Below are 13,627 nucleotides of genomic sequence, written 5' to 3'. Positions count from 1 at the left end.
ATGCTCCAGACGTACAGAAAAAGTACCTAGGCAGGTTAGGGACAAATTAAAAATACGTCCGCTCCCCAAAAACATGCACCCCATTTACCATGAGAGCCGGAGGAGTGATAGAGCAACAGCGCTGCAAGCCCGTTTTGAGAGAAGACAGGACGTCTTATATACAGATGCCGCACAATGCGCGAACGGTAGGGGACGTGTTTCAGTAGCAACTAGAGAAGACGGGGGCTCGGTAGTTTGCTGCAGCACCCGAAATTCGACCACAACGGAGGCGGAAGAGGTGGCCATCGCGCTAGCTCTAACACAACAACAGGTCAAAATTATAGTTACAGACTCGAAATCAGCGATTAGAAACTTTGACGCGGGCCGCATTTTGGCCATAGCAGCAAGAGTGTTGGCCAGTGGTTCACCACCGGCAGAGCAGGTCTCGCTCATTTGGACACCGGCGCTCCAGGGGTTGAGGGGGAACGAGAAAGCGCACGTACTGGCCCGAGAATTAGCTACATTCCGGGATCCTAGTTACGACTTATGCGCAACCCCGTACCCCTTGCGCAATGAGGAGCCCCTGCAGTTCGACGATGACCTTAACACCTACCAAGATATCCTAAATCATTACAAATTAGGCAGATCAGTACTACCAAAAGCGTGTAAGCAATTCACCAAAAGCGAGGAGGTTATGTGGCGTAAGCTACAGACTGGAGTATTCCCGAACCCCCAGCTTTACATCAAGTGGCACCCGGAAATTTTTAGCCCCAGGCGCAAACGTTGCGATGGCATAGCGGACATGATCCATATGATATGGACGTGTCCTAGATTTGGAGAACCTGACCGAACAGATGAGTCCTGGGCGGCACTACTTCTCAAGCAGGACGAAAAAGGGCAACGAGAAGTCATCCGTCTTGCCCTGGCCGCTGCTAAGATCCAAGGGATCCAGGTCGACAGCTGAGGGGGAGGACATGGTTGGGACAGAGCTTCGCCTCGGATCCTCACCAACCTTTTGGCGGGTGCAATAAATGTTATTTCTCTCTCTCTCTCTCTCTCCAGAGATAAACATTGCCGTTTACATGAAGCTAAATAAAATACAGACGAATGCGCTCGCCCCCTTTTTTATTGTCTTGGAAAATAACCACAGTTTATGGCGCTTATCCCGAACAGCCTCAGAGTATTCGCGTGATATACTAAAATTGGTGTTCTTTAGTTTGTAGCCAAGACTAATGATAGATCCGACTTCATTTTCATTACAGAATTTGCCAGTAATGGGATGTTTCTTGTCAGCCCAAAGACGCCCTAGGCAGTAAGCTCTTGCAACGGAAGTGAGAGTAATGACTAGTTTCACTGAGCAAAACTCTTTTATGTACCACTCTGTATCTTCCCAAGGCTCATCAATGCCAAAAACAGCACTTTGGACCGCCTTGAGAGATTTGCCAGGTAAACCACCTTTTGCTGTGTTTTTTAGCGGTATCAGCATTTGACACAGATTTTATTTATGTTAACTCTTTAGTCAACTTCACCAGTTTGTTCATAAGGGGCACATGCAGTTTCAAGACTTGACTAATCGATTCATCAAGCATAGTGTTGTTCGTCTGAAAACAGTGAATGATAAAGCTATAGCGTCAACCTTTTCTTCTTGCGATTTGGTCAAACTTGGGTCTGAGTTTACCTCCGCATCACCGCCAAAACCCAAAAAGTGCCAAATGTAGGACGCAGCAGCACGAACATGCTTCATGTAATCGTGATACATGGCAATTATTGAAAACAGTAATTACATCGCTCTAATTTATTTACCTTTCTGGTAATATGTGATGTAATGCAAAATTTTCAGTGCCTGGTAATTTGGTATGTAATGAATTACTTGTTTACAATAATTTTTCAGAAAAAAGTAATTATTTTTCTTACGAAATTACTTTTACTAAAGTGTACCACCTCTCTTTCAAAAGACAACACTCTAGAGTAGCGCGAAAGCAAAAATGGCGTTCGGCAAACCTGGTCGAGCGTAACGGATCGCAAATGGAAACAGAACAGAGAAAGGAAACAAGAAAGAGAAAGGAGACGCAGAGCTCTGCTTCTGAGCCCTCATGTGTCCTGTGTAGCTGGACCACTTATTGCAGCTATTCTATGGGTAGTTGCAGCCATTCCCCAAGCAGCAGAAGGTAAGGCTGCCGAAGGGACAGATGGTGCAAGACGGCCCGAGTTCAAAACTTGTTGGGAGCGCACAGTGGCATTCCCTGTAATGTCGGCTAGGGCACAGTGGTGGTTGGTTACACTCGTCACCATGGGACGAGAGGGGGTAATACGGGAGGGGGGTGGGGCAGAGGTGAGCATTGCTGAGCATAAGGTCCTAAGTTCGATTCTTGGTACCACAGAAGCAGTAAATAACCTAGCTCCTCGAGGACTTCAAACAGCGGAGACAGACAGGTCTGGGCTAGCGACATTCCACCATTCTTCTGGTCTTGTTTTGTTGCCATTGTCTTATTTTTGTATTGGCACGTGCTGTAGAAAGGAGGTAGGGATTAGTTGTGGTTGACAAAATTTGGCGGAAGACGAAATAATGTGTGTCTCATGCGGAGGAAAGTTTTCGGTTTGTTTACTCCCTTTGCTTAGTTTTTTATTATTATTATTAGGTAACCTAACTCTTCGAGGACTTCTAACAGCGGAGACAGAGAGTCTGGGCTAGCCACATTCCACTATGCTTCTGCTCTTGTTTTGTTACCGTTGTCTTTATTTTTGTATTGACACGTGCTGTAGAAAGGAAGTAGGGAATAGTTATGGGGGACAAAATTTGGCGGGAAGACGAAAGAATGTGTGTCTCGTGCAGAGGAAAGTTTTCGGTTTGTTTACTCGCTTTACTTAGTTTTTGCATTGATGAAAACTAGAAAGTAGTATAAAAGTAATTGAATTACTCAGCAAAATTAATTGTAATGTATTTGTATTGTGTTTTCGGAGCAGTAATTAGTAACGTAGTTTAATTAAATTTGTGCAATTTTCTGCTACCTAATTTGTAATGTAATTCACTTTCTTTTCAAAAGTAATTTTGCCATATATGATTCCGATTCAGATTCAAAAGAGACTGAAGATCTCAATTCCGAAGAATATGCACCCAACAACCAACAAGGAGTGGAAGGCGCATACGCAACTGTTGCACATGTAGCGATACATTGTGCTACGAGTAAATTGAGCGACTACTATTTGCCATTCTGCTAGTGCATTGAGCTGCAAAGTGGTGACGAGTTTCGGAAATGTTCCAAGCATTGTCTACACAACGTCTAGTAACATCTATGTTTAGATCATTAATAAATAATTATTGGTCATAAAATTACTAATTGAACATTAGTAAATGATAATTGATAATAAGACATCACTTAGTCCTTAGATCAATAAGTAGTCAAATATTAGTAATAAATAATTAGTCACTGATGCTTGATGATTATATCATTAATTTGACATCTCGTGAAATTATTATTCAATAATTCTTAATTTGTAATAATGCATTGATACTCGATAATTAGTCATTATTTATCCTATAATTGAACTAGTCACTATTATTAAATAATAAATGTTTGGCATATGGCTATATAAAGCAGGCATTCGCGCATACTGTGGGGGTGCCCTGTGATTGGTCGATACCTGAGCTCAGCCACTCAGAGCGGCCGCAAAAGCGTGACTCTTGCTGACGACAACGATGAGCCAAGAAGGCTTTCGCCTTGATAGGATACTGCCATGCGGCCTTGATGGGGTGGTGGGAATGGTAGTAATTGATGATCCATAACAACAGCGCGACAGACGGGACGTGAACGAAAGGACGACAACACAGAGCGCTGAACTCGCCCAACAACTGGTATTGTCGAATTAATGGATGGCCACTACAAGACGGTGATCACAGGATCCCTCAACACTAGAAACTTGCAATAACGGAAGAGGCCACTCTGGTGTTAGGCTGCAGGACCACCATGGTCAGATTCATAATTTGCGGCAGCAAGATAGCATTAAAAAGCGTTAATAAAGGGATAACTTCGAAAGAAGCGGTTGAGATACTTGGACAGTCGGTACTGGAAATGCATGAAAATCATGGCTGAACGCAGAAATGAAAGACTAGACCACCAACCTTAAGATCGGTCTCTAATACCCAAGGACTGCATAGAATGGAGAAGATTACAAACAAGCCTATTCTTTCCCTCTTATCTAAATAGGGAGGGAAGAAAACCTCCAAAGTTCTACACCAAATAAGGAATACAACAGCTAATCAGGATCATCTCGCTTGGAAATGCCCCGATTATCCCTGGAATATTGATGGCATCAAGAGAAAGAAACCTGGGACGTTCTCCTCCGGAGCCGGGCTCCGGAGCAACAAGATCAAGCAATCACTCTAGCACGGGAAGCTTTGCGAAAGATGTCCCGCTGCGAGGCTCCATCTGTCTTGAAGGCTCCTAGGGTTTTACTGAGAAAACAGGGTGGGGGGAGAGGGGGGGTCTCTACATCGACGGCAATAAAATAACTTGAACTTGACCCTCAAATTACTTAAAGCCCAAGTATCACATAAATATTCACAGAGGATAAAGGTAGCAGTGACCCCAACACCAGGCTCGACGTACCCAGCGCAGCCCCAAAATAGAGAAAACGATATTCCGCACCGTTCTTTAAAGTGGCGCCAATTGCTTTAGGTGATTGCAAAGAACTGATAGACGCGGATTCCTAAGCCCCGCATTGCAGCTCATGAATACGCCCTAACTCACCGTTCCCCACCACCACCACTAGAACACCGAACCATCCAAGATAAAGTGGTAGAAATGCTTCGAAAGGACGTATTTCCTGCTATTTTAAGAGCTGCTGGGAGGCACCTCTTGTCCTGGAAGAAACGCGACGGCCCACGTACGGTCTGCGCGGATTACCGCCGCTTGAAGAAGGTTAGAAGATGGGTGTGAATCCACTTACCCCAATAACAGCACAATGGAATGGCTCTGTAACGCCAATGTATTCTCATCGACAGACAACAGCAACTGCAGATAAAGTGAAGCCGATTGAAGAATGCATGTGAAGACCATATTCGCATATTCATCAAGCCGGCTTGCCATGTTTAGTTCAATGTTCTGAAATTTGGTCTCTGCTTCGCACAAATGACACTCCAGCAAGTAATGGATGCGATATTGATTGGTATCTGGTGTTAAAAATATCTAACAGCTTATACGGAACTGTCATTTCCTCTTTCAAATTACTCGAAAGAGCTTCCAAGACCGCTTAACAAAAACGTCCTCAGGGCTCCAATAAAACCAAAGATGTGCAACTTCGCCTACGCGGAGCGAGCTCATTGGAGTTACATCGTAAGCAAGGAAAGTGTCCCTCGGGTCACAGTGCAAGATGTGTGAGCGGGAACAGAGCGTCCCGCGCTGGCCTCATAAAACATCCTCTATCTGGTCGAAGCCATACCAGTTGCCATTTCTCGTTTCGTTTGTTCTCTGGCGTTTTCTATTTGGTTCGTGAGGTAGATTTCCAGCCTACTCGTGCGCCCGCTCCACATTCGCTCGTGTGTTCCGTGCTTTGCTTGTCACTTTATTCTTTCAATCACCGTAGCCTTTGTTCCAGTCTTCGTACACACCACTCGTTCGTACTTTCGTTCGCTTGCTTACTCGTTCATTCACTTGGTGGTTTGCATGTTTGCGATTAGTCCTCTCATTCATTTGCTTTCAATGCATGCGATCGAATTGAGGTTTTTGTCGGTAAAAAATGATCTTAGAAAATTGAACGAAATTATCTGAAAGGTCGAGAGGATCGTGGCGTAATAAGGTGACGAGGCAGCGCCGCGAAATGTGAACATTGCCAGCGACAGTCTGAGCTCCAAAATTTATTCGTGGGTGAAATGACGGGGATCGAGAGCGTAATAAATATAATGCAGAATGCTAAGATACAATGCAGAGCAGTCGAACATTGCTGAACGAGGATGTTTCATATATACACTGATGGTTCATATATAACATGCGCAGAATGTCGAATATAATCGAGTGAGGTGCATGATGCGGGAAATTATGGGTAAATTCATTTTCCACCGAATATTTGTTAAAAAAAAGTTTTATACATAGGAGATAGAGTGGTGCTGTCTAATATCTTTGATTAAATAACACGTTAAGAATGCCCCCCCCCTCAAGTTTCGATTGATTTGATTCATTGATTGACTGATTGATAAACTTTATTTGGGAAAATGGGGGATAAGAAAGAATTGGTGAGGGAGCAATGGTCGGCAGCCCTTGTTTCAGGAGTCCGTTGTCATAGCTGCGGCTCTGGCTCGCTGCACAGGCATGAGCTGGTGTTGCGGCTCCGAGTTGGTTAGAAGGTCCCCCCACTGCTCAAGACTAGGGTATCTATTTTAAGCATCATGGGGCTCGCCCTACATTCCCTTGTTACAGTGTAACAGTTTCTCCGCACCGGGCACATTCGCTTTTGTATCGTGTTGGCCACATCTTATAGTACAGGGGTATGTTTGGATACGTGTTTGTAGGCCCCTTACTGTAATGGCTTGCTCTCAGTTTAGTGTGTCAAATGGAAGTGAGTACCTTCTACACCTCTCCCTACACGCCCCGTATTGTTTTCCATCATGTTTCTGGTGTTATGAAAGGCTGTACCAATTCCTCCACCACCCGGCTAGTGAAATCTCGCATGAAATCTATTCTGGTGTTGCCCTCCACCCCAGCTTCGGGAGCCTAAACAATCGTGTGTTGCCTATCTGGGTCTGTTCTTACCGGCCGGCAGGCCAAGAACTTGTTTACTGTGCGACTCATCCTTTTGTTTTGGAAGGCCCGGCAGGTGGCTTGTGAGTCCGAGACTATCCACTAACTGTATTGCCTTCTGTTGCTTCCGAGTTTGCTAGAGCTATTGCCACCTCTTCCTTCATGCGAATGAATCCGGTTCTTACAGTTGTTCCGAATATGAGCTTGCCTTGCGAGTCAATAACCGTGGCCGCGGCTGCGGTCGCCTCTCAGTCTTTGTACCTCGCTGCGTCGGCGTACGTCATAAAATGTTTTCTTTTCAGGTGTTTGTCAAGGGATTTGACTCTGGCACTCCTACTGTCAATATGGTTTGCTGGGTCCATATTTTCGGGCAACGTTCAGACCGTGAAAATGTCCTCGGTTTCTGGTGCGATGCTTGTGATTTGTGCGCTACTGTCATCTGTAAGAGGATATTCGAGTTTTGTAAGGAAAGCCCGTTCCGCCTTGGTCTGTTTAAGTCTTCTGATCTGTGATTCGAGCATAGATTCGTTATGTTCTTCGAAGGTGCAGTGCATTCCCAGATCGTCAAATCTGCGGTATATGACGTATAGTGGCAATCTCAGAGCCCGTTTGTATACCTTCCTGATTAGTGCGTTGATCTTGTTCCTTTCCGCCTGTTGTTTATGATATGGGAGACTAGGAGAGGCGCGGGATTACGAGCGCTGTCACTATCTGTATCGCGTCTTGTTCTTTGATTTCCCTTCCTTTGTTTGTTATCCTGCTTATCCTTCTGGAGACTTAGTTGGTTAGAGTGGCAAGAGATCTGCTTGCCTCCTCGAGGTTTCGAGAGCGCAGCTCTATTGCGCCCATTCGGCGGTTGACCTGCGTCGCCATTGGTGCCACTGACGATGTAACCGAGCGAAAGAGAGTCACGGGTCACGAGCCAAGAAAGAGTGACGAGCCAGAGTATTTCTCAGAAGAATAAAATGAAGAGCAACAGACTCTGCATATCTTGTTCGTGGTTTCGTTTTTTCTCGGGAGAAATTCACATTGCATCATAAAAAAAAATATTCTGTTTCTGATACATACCAGCATCTCTCAAATTAGTTGCCTCAATATACCGCAAAAGTGCTCACATAGCTTTGCTGAAATGTGGCATCACGAATTACGGTGACCATTTTGAGAATTGTCTATGCATTTTCTCGCCGGAAAGCTAGGACAAATCTGACCGAAAGTTAATAGGGCCACTCCGGACACACGGGTGGGAGGCAGCCCTGATAAGCGAACCTCGACATTCAAGCCTCGATCATCCAGCTACCCCGTACATCAGCTGCCGCCAGCGGAGCCGTGTAATAGGGGAGCCGATCATCTGCCTCCTGCAAATTAACCTATATAAAGCTTTGTTCTCTCTCCCGTCCGCCTCTCGAATACTAGCATGTGTCGTATAACCACTGTTGGAGCTTGCATCAACGCACGCGTGGTCCAGTGTTGCAGAGAGTGGGGACAATTTTGGTTAAAAATTGTGCTCTAATCACTGGTAACTTGCGTTTCATACTGGTGTTACACGTTCGTTTGCTTAACGCATAAAAATTTTTCGTACAGTCCATATTTAAAATATATGAGGGAGACGATCCTACCGACGATTTCTTGTCATTGAAACGTAACGAGGGTGCAACCTCCGGGGGCCATGGCTATAAACTGTTAAATTGGTTTACAGGAACGGAAAGGCGTATGTATCTGTGACACTTGTATTTTGGACGCCTGAATCGCACTGTAAGGAAAGTGAAGGAGATGTGAGCCAAAGAAGAAAGAGAGAGGTGCTTAGTGGTGGCTGCGGAATAGTTTCGGCCACCTGGGTATATTGAACGTGCACTGACATAGAAATGCGGCCACCGCGATCGGAATTCCACCAGGGTACTCCGGTTCAGTAGTCAGTGTCCTAACCACTGATCAGATATTTGCGTTTCAACGCATATCGACTTTGGCCTCTTTTTTTTTTTTTTTTTGACCGGGAAAGCTTCAGTGCTACAACGACGCTGACGCTGCGATCAGCGCCGAGCTTCGGAGGAGCGAGGCGGGTAATTTATCTGGTCACTTGCGTCTAGCGCGTCGCCCTTGCTGTGTTCCAAGCTACACACCTTAAATCTTGGCCCAGATCCGAAAAAAAAAAACAGCTGCCACTGTACATTCTCCGCGGTCAACTGACAAGAAAGCAGTGAGCAGGTTTTTGGACTGTGCGGTGTTATCGTCAATTTTTTCGAAAACCGTTTTAGGATCACTGAAAACATGACCCGACGTGGAAAAATAGACTTAATATTTCAGTTTATTTTGTTGACAGGAAAGCGCAAAAGGCGGCCCGGATAATTGACGGTGTGAGCCCTTACTAACGACAAAGGCATTGAAACTCCGAGTGTGAATGGGGAGGAAGAAAATGAAGACAAAGAACACCGACCAAATCGGTCGTTGTATAAATAAGTGACTTTTTGAACACCCCGAAGATAGAAATGCTGCAGAGGTGCTAGCTCACATGTCATATAGAAAAACAGCGGGAGCGTCCAATCAAGCTGGAGCGGGCATCGGTCACCTTTACTTGTTGGGACCAAAAGACTCGGCTAATAGTGAAAGGCTACTGCATAGTTATGACAGATCACTGTGTCATCCCTCGCACTGAGGAAGAAACATATCCATTCTAGTTTGTAATGGCAAATCTTTATTTAGTTGCTTAGTTATTTTCTTGTTTATCTCGCACCTTCTTTAAACCGATTATTTGAATGCACGCCGCTTTTTATTAGTACGCAATCGCTGTGTATGCCTTCACATGTCGTCCTTTTTCGCACTGTACTCCTATTTAAGTGAAATGCTAATAATGTACCTAACTTTTCTTTGTTTTTACCTGGCATTTCAATGATGCCTGGTTATATTATATTTTCCTACTTCGACTTCTACAAAGCTGCTGTATTCAGCTGTTTGATTGCCGTCTATGGCCATATAAGCGTCCTGGCATGATAGGATTGAAATCTACCCTTCGAACCCCGAAACAATATGCCGACCATTCAGGCTATAGTGTGGCCTTTCGCGAGGGCTATGTCGTCTGATGCGTTCAGGTTGGTGGCGCCAAGTGCGTTACCTGCATTTCTGCCTCCTATCTACCCGCTTTCGTGGTAGCGGGAAATCATCGTAATCACTGAAGAACGGTCAGGAGCTGTGCACTACAAACGAGCAGGTAACTGCATTTCGTTCCGTAAAGAAAAAAATTGCTGTCAGCAGAAAGAAACTTTTGACTCTGGGATGCGATCCGTCACGGACTGTCCGTGTAAGATATACTAAAGCGAGATGCAATGTTTTTCTACCGGCCGTCCCTGAGTGCGCCAGAAACACTGCTTCTGGAAATGTTTATACGTCGATGAATAAGTCCGCACTCGCTGTGCATTGATGTGTGTGGGCGCGATGAAGCTTTGTCAAAAGACCCCATGCCTCGAGTCAATAAACGGCTTTCTAACAATTTTGGGGTTTGCAGGTTGCTAAAGAAGGTTTCTGTGTGCTTTTGAGAAAGGAACACTTCAGCAAAACCCGCTGGGGGATTAAAAATAACATTAAAAAGGTGTCAGTTCAACTGAATAAAGGGAATATTTAATCCTTACCACATTTGAGTGACCTCAACCCGACCCGTCTCTATTATTATATGGAAATAACATCAAAAGAAGCAATGCCAGTGTTCATTTCCGCCAGTACACATAAAGCGGACGTGTCATTCTGCAGCATTGCAACTGAATCAAATGAATGGCTCAAACTGGTCTCGTCTTACTTGCCCAAGCATCTGCCGTCGTTGCCTCTTTACGACTCTTACTGTATGCCTGTTAATTATTTATTGAATATTTATTGAACAAGCGCCATCAATCATTGACTCTGAAGTTTTGTTTTGCTGGCTCCTTTATCCTGAGATGATGGACTCACTGTTCGAATAAACATCACCGATAATGACGAAGTTATCGAATTATACCTGTGTTGAACGCATTTGGAGTGGGAAGAAAATGCGTATAAACGCCTTTCTGGTGCGTTGCATCGCTCAGTGTTCCGCTCCGGTAATAAACGACATCTTATCTGGGGCTGAACGAATTATAAACCTTGATATAAGTGGAATGGCGCTGAAGACACTAAGGGTTGTCAATGATTGCATCGTTTTTACTTTGAAGAACATTTGCAACTGCCGCCTAGTAGATGTACTAAGGTGTTAGACGTACTAAAACGATTCAAGAATCGATTTATTCTGATAATACAACGCTTTGAAGTTAAACCGCACAATGATTTATTATTTTTCTCACTTTTTGCGATTGTCCTCATTGTCATAGTTTTTTGTTTTGATTGTATGGAATGATTATAATATTTTGTAAATAATGACATATGAAAGATATTTCAACATCCTTGCTCGATATATTTAAAAGAAGATAATGTTAAAAAAAGACGATGTTGTCATATGGTACGTCGTACATACATCGGGCAAACCGGCCGCTGCATCACTACGCGAGTCACTGAACTCGAAGAGATTTAAAAAGGCACAGGCGCTCCCCTCATACGTCATGTCCGAAACATCCGGACACTGATAGAAACTGATAAGTTTTATCCTGAACAATCAATAACCTCCGCAGATAATGGAGCCTACTACATTGCCAAGAGAGAACACTGTTTCAGTGTACCGGCCCACCCGCTGATGCAGAAATATATTTCTTTTCCACGTTGGTGTTAGCAAATCTTTGATTATGTTTCTGATCTTGTTCCTTAGTTCTGATCCATGTTTTTCTTGAGCCGTATTTAAACAGAGCGGTAGAATAAACGTCCTTATTGTTAGTAAGCGTTACTCGTGTGCGCCTTCAAGTGTCTTTTCTTTTTTTCCCATTAGTTCCAAGAAGACAAACTTGTTACAACGTGCCATACGTTTCGAGCTGCTATTTTTGTAGTGGTTGAGCAATAACCGGAAGTCTTTAAGAAACATAAGCGGTGTTTACACTTACATCCAAGGGCACTATGAATAAAACGGTGAGACTGAAACTCATATCCGCTCAAGCTCTCTGGCGTAGGTGCAGCCTACGCATTCTTGATGAAAAAGAAGAAAAAACGAGAACGAAGACTGGAGAAAATTATCGCGAACGCTCGATGTTTTTCGTATAGGCCGAGCCAAACCATTCTAGAACCGAGTAGGAATACCTGAGCATCATTTACGTTATAAGGATGTTTTTTCTCGATTATAACTACTTCGATTCCTTGCTGAGCTAGATATATAAAAATAAGCCAGTACAAGAATTTGAAAAACAAAAAGGAAGGGTACTTTCGAGCGAAATAAAACGTTGCCGTAAGTGCATTAACGCATTGTCCAGGAAAGCTAAAATCTGCCTAATATTTAGTCAAGTCCAGCCTTTAAGTTCTATTGGCTTTCCTTTCCTCATGTGGCGGCTTGCTTTCTATTCCGGTCTATATTTTCGGCTCCAGTCAAGTGACGGTATCGTTTCCAGGTACGATGCCGATCACAAGTGAGGGAGCCTTTAGTGTTTGCCCACCATGTTGGACCCCGATGTACTCCAGGGTATACAGCATTCCGCTGTTACCATTGTTAAAAAGAGACAAGGCGCTATACAACAGACCTTTATTATAGGCTGTCTAACATCAAAAACTATCTTGTTCCAAATGCCGGGTGCACCTTTTTTAGAAATATCAGCAAGTAAATAGTGAAGAAAATATACGTAGATATCAATCTGCCTTTATTCTAAACTGAAGAAATAAAACATATAATTATGTAATGCTTTTTGAGCTTCTCCTCGTCCCAAGCAGTAGCCCTTATTTTTCGTTTCACAAGATGGGAGCAGGTGAATATTAGGTGTATCGATCCCTGTTCTTTATCTTTAAACAAAGGTGACAAGCACCTTTCGACTTGATGCTCCTTGCAATGTTCTTTGTTTTTCATGTACAACCATTATTCGTATGAAGCACCTGTTTCTAACGTGGTTAGGATGTATGTATAATGTGGCGAAGTGATGAAAAATGCCGATGTTTCTGCTCTTCCAGGCGATGAGGAGACCTAGTCAGGAGACCAGTAGTCTCCTTTAGTCTTGACGCGCTAATACTGTATTACTTTAAAATGAATAAATGAAAGGAAATTGAGATAATTAAAATATGCCATTCAGGAACATATTATATACCAGTTTAGTTGAGATTGAAAAGCTATGATCAAAACATTTGAAATCTTATTAAACATTATTCGGATGTACATTCAGTAAAATGGTGAAAATGAAGACCAAGGTATCGGAAAACACTTCTGTTTTTCGCAAAGAATATAAATGAAATATTATTTTCCATACAAACAATTTGAAAATGACAGAGCTTCATATAAAAAGATCTTGCCACTGGTTTTGTGTGAATCATAATCATTGTAGACTGCACAACCTTCAATCTTTTATGTGATCTGTGAAAGGGTCATAGCAAGGTTCCAAAGGTATTACAATCGGCGCTCTGGACATATACCATGCGTATGGCGCACAGCAATGCAAGACGGGAAAAAACCCCTTTGCCATATTTCATCCTGAATACGCTGTCACTCCGGCCACCCATGACGTAGCGTGGAAATCGTGCAACACAATTGAAACGTTACAATGTCCGCCGCTGTGCACGCCGGCTGTGGTCGCACGTTCCGCAGGCGTTGAAAACTGGCAGAAGACAACAAAAATGAACACGCCGCAAAAAATTGAAAATGACAGTTTCTCAGTATTATACGCATGCAAACGCGTCACGCTAACGACTTAAGGGATGGCGAACGCAACTCGAGCGCACGCCTGGTGCGTTCAGTTAGCGCTCGCTATTTGGCAATCCGACTAAGCGAGTAAGCCCCGCGCCGTGCAACGCGCCGCGGCGGAGTAGTCTTTGTGCTGCAGAACGACAGCGCCGTG

This window comes from Amblyomma maculatum, chromosome 2, assembly GCF_055883805.1.
Source record: "Amblyomma maculatum isolate TAMU_Amacu chromosome 2, ASM5588380v1, whole genome shotgun sequence".
NCBI classification, from domain to species: Eukaryota; Metazoa; Arthropoda; class Arachnida; order Ixodida; family Ixodidae; genus Amblyomma; species Amblyomma maculatum.
This window is presented reverse-complemented; position numbering follows the sequence as displayed.